Source organism: Malania oleifera, chromosome 4, assembly GCF_029873635.1.
Source record: "Malania oleifera isolate guangnan ecotype guangnan chromosome 4, ASM2987363v1, whole genome shotgun sequence".
In the NCBI taxonomy this organism is placed as follows: domain Eukaryota; kingdom Viridiplantae; phylum Streptophyta; class Magnoliopsida; order Santalales; family Ximeniaceae; genus Malania; species Malania oleifera.
This window is the reverse complement of record NC_080420.1, coordinates 121,354,590-121,366,572: the sequence shown is the minus strand read 5'-3', so window position 1 is coordinate 121,366,572 and position 11,983 is coordinate 121,354,590.

Genomic DNA, 11,983 nt, shown 5'->3' with positions numbered 1-11,983 from the left:
AACATGATAAACTTTTGTTACAACTTCAAGAGAGAGATACTATAAACTTGTCTAGAGTTGCAAAACCCGCAAAAAATAATGACTAAGAGAGAGAGAGAGAGAGACTAAAGCAATACATAGAGAATGAGGGCGGGGAAATTTTAAAATATAAAATTTCTATAAATTAGTTTTTTTAAATAAATACCTCTAAAGAATTTAAATTTTAAAAACTTCAAGATGTAGAATTTTCATAATTAATTTTACAAATAAATACATTTAAAGATTTAAATTTTAAAAATTCAAATTGATAAATGTTTCTAACTAATCAAGATTCTAAAAGTTCCATAAATTTATTTTTTTGAATAAATACGATTGAGATATTTAAATTTTAAAACTTTGAGTATTTAAAATTTTCATAATTAAGATTTTAAATATGTATGACTAAAAGTTTTCTTATGCAAAAGTTTCCATATAATGGTTTAATTAAGTATTTAAAAATTAAAATTTTCTAGATATGAAAATTAATTTTTGTTAAAATAAGTATGTATATCTAAACAGCCAATTAGATTTAGAGCATTAAGTTTTCAACCAATCCAAATTTAGTTAAGAAATTTTAAATTTAAATTCCACAATTTAAAGAAAGTATAAATTTCTTTTATTATTTTTTAAAATTCAATTAAATAATAACATACTAATAGAATCGTAGAATATGAAATCTTAACAAATAATTAATTAGTCTTAAATTTTTAAAATGTAAAAATTTGAGAATTGAGGATCGGCGTTTTGGAGCCTCCTCACTCACCCATCATTTTGTATTATATATGTCTATAGATATTATCATTTAAGACACTAGTTATAGCATCAATTGTCTTGATAAATGGAAAAATTTTCGTTATTAGTTATTAAAGATGTTTTGCTAGATTTGAGAGTATGGAGGTTCGTATTTCATGCTCTTAAATGCAACATAACATCTTTATGAACTACCCACTACTAAATTTTATCGTTTTACACATAATAAGTGTCATAACTAATGGTTTAAAAGAAAATGAGTAAGATTGTCCGAAAAGAAGACCAAGTTGTTAATACAGTAAGACCTTATTAAACTCTTTAACTATAACGCCCCACAAATTTTACTTTAAATATGCTCCGATACTGATAATAATAATATCTACAATGTCAACCATGGCCCAAAGTGGGTACCGGGGGTATTCATGTTCTTAAATGCATACTATTAACTGTAACGCCCCACAAATTTTACTTTAATTATGCTCCGATACCGATAATAATAATATCTACAATGTCAACCTAGGCCCAAAGTAGGGTATCGGGGGTATTCATGTTCTTAAATGCATACTATTCATGTAGCGGAAAACATAATGTACCTGAACTTGACATACAATACCAAAGTTTTACTGTCTCCATAAATATACATACACGTCCCCAAAAATCCATAACATATCTTAGGGATTACACAAACATATCCTCCAATTCAAAACACTTACCCTGATACTATAGTACCAAGGACTCCTCTACCTCGGAGCTCGCTCTACACAGCTGTCTTGGTTTCCTGAAATGTTTAAATTCTTGGGTGAGACACCTCTCAGTAAGATGGGATAGATTATCATCAGTATATGACAACACGAGTTTTAGTGTGTTATAAACATATCCTGTAAATAATTAACTGTAATTGATAAATCATGTAAATATGTACTCATACTTATATAAAACTAGTAAAATCATATTTTTCAACATAAACTTACTCTGGCATAGTAAATTTATATATACATGTAAATCATCTGCTATATCTATTTAATACTGAAATTTTCCCCTAGATGAATAGTTAGCTGATATCATGTATTACCCCCACATGATTGGGTTGTGCGGCCCCGTAGACGAGACTTAGCAAAGGCTGGCCTACCACGCTAAGCCAAAACTGACTCATCTATAAGAACGATTGGCCACCCCAACTTGGTCAGGACTGCCAGAAGGGATATACTACTCTTCAATGGTTCAATCGTCTACCATACATCAACACTCTATCTGAGACGTGTGGTGACACTAATCTAAAATAATAGCTACAGTACTGTGCTCTGAATCTAAACTAATCCATCAAGGTTCTGCTATCATATAATACATAATATAATACATATTTCGTTTTTATATTTCTGTGTAAAAACAGTTATATCATAATTTCTGAATAAACTGACCTATCATAATTTCTGAATAAGTTGTTATATCATAATTTTTGAATATGTTGTTATATCATAACTAATCACAACATAAAGTTGGTTGAACTGTCACGACACTAGGCCGACTGTATTGTCACGACACTGGGTCAGCTGAACTATCACGACACTAGGTTGGCTGAACTGTCACGACACTGAGTCGGCTGAATTGTCATATTATTGTAATGACCAGCATTTATTTTCCAGTTTTTTTTTATACTGTAAAATTTATAATGCTTTGATACCTACTAGATTAAACCAAACCATCAACCTAAACAACGAGAAGCGGAATTCATATAAATAATCAAGAAAATATACAATACCAGAGTGCTAAAATATTCCCCAAAATATACATATATGATTGTTTCCCAAAATACCCTTAACTAGGCTAGGGTTATACATAAATACTCCCAAAAATACTCAATCTACTGATAGGATAGTACTAAAGCCCCTCTATCTGCGAGCCTAATCTGCTCGCCTACCTGGATCACCTGAAAAATGTTAAAGTAATGGGATGAGACGACGCTCAATAAGACGAAATATGTTATTGCTAGTGTGTGACAAATGAGTTACAATACTAAGAAGATCTGTTTCTATATAATCATGTATAACTGAATCTATAAATATAGTCCAAATAATATAACCACCACATTTCCCATGTTGCTTAACATATCTGTATTTTAGGTTTCTATACATAATAATTTTTATATATACATATATTCCCTGTTTTTGTAAAACTATACATACATAATAATAATTGAAAACTTTCTTGGATGGATAACTGTATGTCATGATTTAACCCCTCATGACAGGGTTGTGCAGCCTGTAGGCAGGATCTATCCTGACTGACCGACCAGGATAAACCACTATACCCCATTAGTCTGATTAGCCCTCCTCAACCCATATCTGATGGGGAGCCTTTCCACACATGGGCATGTGATTGACCTACTTATCACGTATTATCTAAATAGGTGGTTGCACTTTATTCTGTATATAGCAATGGTACCGTACTCTATAAACTGTATCCGTAAGGGTCCATCAGAGTCTGATACTATATAATACATCTCTATATACAACTATCTGTTTTTACCATGATTCTGTAATAACTGTATCAACCATGACGTTGTAGTAAACTGTATCTATATCAACTGTATTTCTGAAATTAAATGTAAATCTGTATGTCATGGTACTGTAAACTGTATAATCATGGTATTCTGTAATTGCTATAAAACATATCCACTCTCTGTATATTCTGTAAAACATAACTCTAAAAAATACTATAAAACATGTTTCTATGTTATATCTATATTCTCAAGCCACACAATAATTTAAAACATATTATTCATAATTGGTAAACTGTATAAAGTTCTGCTGTGAATAATAACCTGGTAAAAATATACATTTCATACTGAAAATCATTCTAGAAGGGCCTAGCATAGCATATTTCCCTTACCTGATTCCTGCTAAAAATCCCCTATTATGATAGGTCTTACACCCGCAAGGTTCTCAACCCAATACCCTGAAAACCATATATCCCAAAATAAAATATCATTATTTTTGCGTCTATTGCATTTCTTACAACTGTTGGAAAGCCTTTGCTTAAAAGACCTTACCCTAAATCTGGGCTGAAATCCAACTCCGTTCTACCGACGATCCACTCTGGCAGACTTGAAGAGAACTTCCCCAGGAGTGTCGTGGTGGCCTCAGATCATCGATCCGGCAACTAACGGGGCTGAAATCGAAGAAAGAGGAGGGAGAGACTGTAGAGAGAGGAGAGAGAAAGATTTTGTGAATTTTTCTGCGTAAAAATCCAAGTTTCAGCTATTTATAGAGTCGGATTCGTCGATGAGACACGTCACCTCGTCGACGAGTCTTATAGAAAGTTCGTCAACGAACCTACACCCTCGTCGACAAATTTTAGACTTCCAAAAATCCTCTCTTAGTATCTTCTCGTCGACGAAAATTGTCTTCGTTGATGAGGCCCTCTTTTACCCTCGTCGACATATCCCCTATGTTCATCGACGAGGACTTGATAAATTTCCTTGGGTCATTGCATCCCAAAATGCAACGTCGTCGACGAACGTGCTTTTGTTACAGTTTCCATTTCCCTCCCTCTTTATTATTTAAATACCATTATTATTCGGGTCATTATAATTATACTGAACAATATCATACTTTCTGAAATGTTTATAATATTTTCTGAAAAAATCATTATCAAACTGTACTTGTTCTATGTAATCACAAAATAATCTGGCCTGCTTATATATATATACTGTGAAATATTCATACTCATGCCACACAAGTGAGTATTACTCTATAATATACTAATTTCCTGAGAGAAAAACATATTTTTCTGAAAAATAATATTAAATCAACTTCTAGGGTTTACTCAACTCAAACACTTGGTTTCCCAAAAATACACATTAATTTATAAACATCATTTCCATATACCTAATTATCCATAAAATCATACATATAATTTCTGTAATCAAATACTGCATTTTAACTAGTAAATTTTCTGAAAATAGCTAACATAATCTATCCCCTTACCTAATTCCTAGAGAAATGTCTGCAGGGATCCTAAAGCAGTGCCTGCAACGTTCGCACAAATTCATGTATTCACATACCCTAGTTTAATCAGCTCAACCCCGGGATGATAACCATATTAACATTCCTAGGCCCACATACTCCCAATAACCTGTTAAATTCTAAAAACAACTGATCTAATTCATCTTCCTTACCGTAACTTTGGAGTAGTGCCTAGGATCCCCAAACCACGAATCTGCTCCGATTAAAATGACAAGGATTGAAGTTAAGACCCCGTAAACGGAGAGGAATCTTAGAGAGAGAAAATGGGTTTGAGGAGAGAGATAGAGGAGAGAGATGGTGAGAGAGTGGGACGGCACTGGAGGGGCTTGCAATCCCAGGAATCTCAAATTCAAATTTAATCCTGAAGCTTCTAAAAGCTTCAGATACATTCCTTATATAAGTATTATAATATTATATTAATATTTTATATATATATATATATATATATATACACACAAAAGATTAAATACATATATATATATATATACGTATATATATATCCCTTATTAGTATATAAATATACCCTTATATATATCAACATAATAATATTTAATTAATTAATTAATTAATTATTTTTTGGATCACTACATTCTCCCCTCCTTATAAAAATTTCGTCTTCGAAATTTGCTAAGTTACACTTATCACAACCTCCTTTGGAAATCATTAGATTGTTTACCTGACTCTAGAAAAAGCCGATGGCCACCCACATAGCGGCCCCATCCCAAATTTATTAATTACTCTCACTTATGGCGGAGGAATATCGTGGTTACATGAACGGTCTCTAGGAGATTACAATTAGCAAAACAAAATTCCCCTACAAACCTATCATAATTTAAAACTAGAAATAACTGAGTTAAAACAAACTATCCTACATTATGCAAGTCAATAGCTAAAACAATTATTTACCAGAACTATCACCTTTATCTGGCTAATGCTGAGCTTTGCTGAATAAGTATAGATATATCTTACGCATTTTCTCCTCTAGTTCCCATGAAACTTCCTCAACTGTGTGGTTACGCCAGATTACTTTTACCAATGGGATCTTTTTGATGTGTAGCTCCTGTTCCTTCTGATCCAAAATCTGAACTGACACCTCTTCATATGACAGGGCATCTTTAAGCTCTAGTGACTCATAACTAATCACGTGTGAAGGATCTGGGACGTATCTTCTTGACATAGACACATGAAATACGTCATGGATTCCGGATAACACTGGGGGTAATGCTAACCTGTAGGTAACTGGACCGATTTTTTCTAGTATCTCAAATGAACCAATGTACCTAGGGCTTAGCTTACCCTTCTTACCAAATCTCATCACTCCTTTCATTGGTGCAACTCTCAAGAACACGTGATCTCCTACACCAAACTCCAGCTTCCTCCAGCGAGTGTCTGCATAGCTTTTCTATCGATTCTGAGCTATTTTGATTTTTTCTTGGATAAACTTGATTTTCTCTGAGATCCGCTATACAATTTCCGGCCCTAAAATATGCCTTTCACCAACTTCATCCCAATATAGTGGAGTCCAGCACCTCCAACCATATAATGCTTCATACGGTACCATCTTAATACTGGTCTAATAACTATTATTGTAAGCAAACTCTACCAGTGGCGAATACTGAATCCAGCTGCCCACAAAATCCAATACAAAAGCTCGCAGCATATCTTCTAATATCTAAATGGTCCTCTCTGATTGTCCATCGGTCGGTCTGGGGGTGAAATGTTGTGGTGAAAGTTAACTGGGATCCCAAAGCTCTCTATAAGATTTTCCAAAACTAAGACATGAATCATGGATCCTGGTCTGATACGACACTCCATGGAGTCTAACTATCTCTTGGATATATAACTATGTCAATCTACTCATGGAGTAGTTAGCCCTAATTGGAAAAAATGGGCAGTCTTCGTCAAACGGTCCACGACTACCTATATAGCATTTTGCCCATGTTGTGCTGGTAGCAATCCTGTGACAAAGTCCATGGAGATATTCTCGCACTTCCATTCTGGAATATGAAGTGGTTGCAATTGTACTATCGGTCTCTGATGCTCATCATTTACTTGCTTATAAGTCAAGCACTGCTCTATATATTGGGCAATTTCTCTTTTCATATTGCTGCTCCACCAAAAGGGGTTCCCTCAAATTTCTATACATTTTCGTACTTCCTGGATGTACCGTATACAGGGAACAATGTGCCTCTTCCAAAATAGTCCTTTTAATTTCAGCGTCATCAGGTACGCATAACCTGGTACGAAACCTTAAAGCTCCCTCATCTGAAATATTAAAATCCGCTCCCTGTCCACTCTACACTTTATCCCTAAATTTTACCAATTCTGCATCTTGCATCTGAGAAGTCTTAATCCTTTCTAGTAAAGTGGGTTGAAGTATCAGATTAGTAATAAATTCCTGGTGATTACCCCCTTGATGTTGCACCACCACTGCTGATACTCAGGCACTCACTGACTTCCAACTCAAGGCATCAGCTACCATATTAGCCTTCCTTGGGTGGTAATGGATGGTACAGTCGTAATCTTTAATCAATTCCAGCCATCTCCTATGTCTCATATTCAACTCTTTCTGCGTGAAGAAATACTTTAAACTTTTATGATCTGTAAATATTTCACACTTTCCACCATACAGATAATGCCTCCAAATTTTCAATGCATACACCACTGCAGCCAACTCTAAATTATGCGTAGGGTAGTTCTTCTCATACTTCTTAAGCTTTTGAGAAGCGTATGCCACAACTTTTCCCTGTTGCATCATAACACACCTAGCCCCTTTTGAAACGCGTCACTATAAATTACAAATCCACCCTCTCCTGATGGAATGGTCAAAATTGGGACGATTACGAGGTATTGCTTTAATTCCTAAAAACTCTGCCCATAGTCATCAGTCCATTCAAACTTCACATTCTTCCTCATCAACAGTGTTAGAGGACCCAATAGTCTAGAAAAACCCTTCACAAATCGTCAGTAGTACCCTGCCAGACCCAAGAAACTTATGATCTCCTAAACATTCCTCGATCTCACCCAATTCACTGCCGCCTCTATCTTACTTGGATCTACAGAAATACAATCCCCATATATCACATGTCCAAGGAATGAAATTTTCTCCAGCCAAAATTCGCATTTTCTGAATTTAGCATAAAACTTCTTTTCTCTCAACACATGTAGCACCATCCTCAAATGATTTACATGCTCCTTGAGACTCTTTGAATAGACCAGAATATCATCAATAAAAACTACTACAAATTGGTCTAGGTATTCATGGAAAATCTTATTCATTAGCTCAACCCCAAGATGATAACCATATTTGTAACGACCTTAAAATCTAAATGAGATCAACGGCGGCCACGACCCGCCGGTCTCTCAGGGTCTCCAAAATTAATTAATTTCGGGGGTGAAACACATCTCAGTAAGGGAAAACAAACTAAATACAACTGCGTGACAACATGAACATTTAAGGCAATTATACATATACAGTACATTTCATATCTCTGTAAACATTCAACATATCGTACTGAATAATCATATATTTTCATCTTTGCTAATAAATCATATCGTACATAAAACATCTGTTATCACTGATAATACTGAAAACATACCCAGGATGAATAGTTAGCTGATGTCATGTATTACCCCCCATGACGGGTTGTGCAGCCCGAAGGCGGGTCTCGACAATGGCTGGCCGATGACTGCCGAGTCAAAAATGTCTGTAAGTACGATGGGTCCGCCACATCCTAGTCCGGATTGCCAGGTGGATGTCCACACTCTACTGAAAGTCACATCAACTATCCATCTCCCACCCCCTCGTGGGGCGGTTAGCACTAATTTTATCATAGATATCTGATCTATAAGCTACGGTACCGTGCTCCTGAACTGAACTAAACTAACATCCGGGTTCTGATAACATATAATACATGATAATATAGCATCTTTCATAATTTTGTAAATACGGCCTCGTGCCGAACATTTCATAAATACGACCTCATGCCGATCGTTTCATAAATACGGTCTCGCGCCGAAATCATACATAAATACGGTCTTGTGCCAAAATCATACATAAATACGGCCTCGCGCCGAAATCATTTCATACTCATATACGGCCTCGCACAGAAATCATTTCATATATGTATATCATTATGAAAATAATCAATTTATCATGTATTTTCAACATCATAATGTATTGTATTCTTTCATAATTTCTCAAAACATATTTCATTCATATCATTGTCATATCATGATATTTTTTCCACATAAAAATAATATTCATGCCACACATTTGCTGTATAAAACCATTCATTGTATTCTAAAATCATAGTTTTTGACATCTTATACATACATATTCATTTCAACATATTAGCAGTATTTTCCCAAATGTACAATTTCCTTCGTAATATACAGATATAATACGTGCTTTTCTGAAAGTAAATTTACTCATACATAATAATAATTTGCATAGAAAATAACTGTTTTAGTTTATTCCCTTACCTGACTACTGAGAAAACCCCCTATAAACTCTGGTCTCACACCCATAAGATTTCCCGATCAATACCCTGAAAATGAAAACTCTCAGTACTAAATTTCAATATTTTCACGTATATATCATTTCCTATAACTATCGTGAAACCAAATTTGGCTTAAAAAGCCTTACCTTAATTCAGGGATGAATTTCAACGGAGTTCCACCAGCGATCCGCTCCGATAGATATGTAGAGAACTTTTCCAAGAGCGTGGTGGTGGCCTCAAATCGTCGATCCGGAGAGCAACGGAGCCAAAATCTAAGAGAGAGGAGAGAGAACTGGAAAGGAGAGAAAGAGAGTGAGAGGTTTCTTAGTTTTGAAGTAAAAATCCAGGTTTTTGATATTTATAGGACTGGATTTGTCAACGAGCCACGTCATCTCGTCGACGAGTTCTTTAATAATTTCGTCGACAAAACCCTTTCCTCGTGGACGAAATTCAGTCTGCTCAAAACCTCTCTCGGTATTTCCTCGTCAACAAATCCTGTCTTCGTTGACTAGGTCCTTTTGTACCCTCATCGACGAATCCCCTCTATTCGTCGACGAGGCCCTGATGATTTTCCTTCGGTTATTCCTTCCAAAGTGCAATGTCGTCGACTTCCTCCTTCTATTACTGTTTCTATTTTCCACCCTCTTAATCATTATTTAAATACTATTATTGTAACGCCCCAACCTGGGTCTGCCAGGGAGCACTGCATCTCTCCTCCTCCACCTGGACCAGACAACAGGAGGCGGGCCTTATCAGACTAATGACTGGCCCCACAAATCAACACGTGCCATTTTCTGTGTGTTTTGTCCTCACTCGCACACTTCCTGAGAAAACTTCACAGGAGGTCACCCATCCCAATATTGCTCCAAGTCAAGCACGCTTAACTACGAAGTTCTTATGGGAAGGCTCCTGAAAAGAAATGTGCACCTTGTTGATATGGGTAGTAACATCTAATCTTTTAAGTCTTTCATCCATGGGGTATCACAATTATTGTTCGAGTCATCACATTCTCCCCTACTTATAAAATTTCGTCCTCGAAATTTACTATTCATATAATTCATCATCCCTTAGTAGACAAAATGGTCTACTTATTTTATTACTTACCCTCACTTATGGAGGAGGAATACCGTAGTTTCATTTCAAGTTCTGGGAGATTACATATATCAAAAGAAAATTCCTCCAAAACTAAAATACCGCTTACTAATTAAAGCATTACATGTACCTACAAAAGAAACATTACATATTTACTCACATTTCTTAATCACATATGGACTTCTTGGAACAATTGTGAGTACTTATGTCTGATCTGTTCCTCGAGCTCCCAAGATACCTCTTCTACTGCGTGATTCCTCCATAGAACTTTTACTAGAGGAATCTTCTTATTACGCAGCTCCTATTCCTTTCTGTCCAGAATCTATACCTGTATCTCCTCATAGACTAGCAAATTACTGAGCTCTAACTCACCGTAACTGATAATATGAGAAGGATCTGGTATGTATTTCCTCAACATAGATACGTGGAATACGTTGTGCATCTTGGACAGTGTAGGTGGCAAAGCTAGCCTATAGGCCACCGGCCCCACTTTCTCTAAAATCTCAAACGGATCAATAAACCTAGGGCTAAGTTTACCCTTCCTACCAAACCTCATAACTCCTTTCAATTGAGCTATCTTCAGAAACACATGATCACCAGCGTTGAATTCCAAATTCCTACGATGACTATCGGCATAACTTTTATGTCGGCTCTGAGCTGCAATGATTCTTTCCCTAATAAGTCGAATCTTGTCATATGCCTACTGCACCATCTCTGGACCCACAACTCGCCGCTCACCCATCTCATCCCAATACAAAGGAGATCGACATCTCCTACCGTATAGTGCCTCAAACGGTGCCATGCCAATACAGGACTGGTAGCTGTTATTATACGTGAACTCTACCAACGGCATGAACTGAGTCCAACTACCCCCAAATTCTAATACACATGCACGGAGCATATCTTCTAGTACTTGTATCGTCCTCTCAGTATGCCCGTCTGACTGAGGATGGAATGTCATGCTAAACAGTAACTGAGACCCCAGAGCCTCCTGCAAGCTCCTCCAAAATCGTGATGTGAATCGCGGGTCTCGATCTGACACTATGGATACTGGCACCCTATGAGAACGAAATATCTCCTGAATGTAAATCTCTACTAAACGGCTAAGGGAATAGCTGATCTTGATAGGGAGAAAATGGGCGGACTTAGTTAACCGGTCTACTATCACCCAAATTGCATTCTGGCAATGGGATGTTGACGGCAGCCCTGAGACAAAATCCATAGATATATGATCTCACTTCCATTCTGGGATAAATAGAGGTAGCAGCTAACCCGCTGGCCTCTGGTGCTCAGCTTTTACCAAACACTGGGTTACATACTCAGCAATCTCCCTCTTCATACCACTCCACCAGTAAAACTCTCGCAGATCCCTGTACATTTTTGTACTGCTAGGATGAACTGTATACAAAGATCTGTGAGCCTCCTCCAAAATAGTCTTTCTAATCTCAGCATCAACAGGAACACACAGTCTGGAACGGAACCGTAAAACTCCGTCATCTGAAATGCAGAACTCCTCTCCCTGACCACTCTGCACTCTATCCATCACCTCTACTAATTATGGGTCTTCTTTCTAAGCAACTTTAATTCTTTCTTACA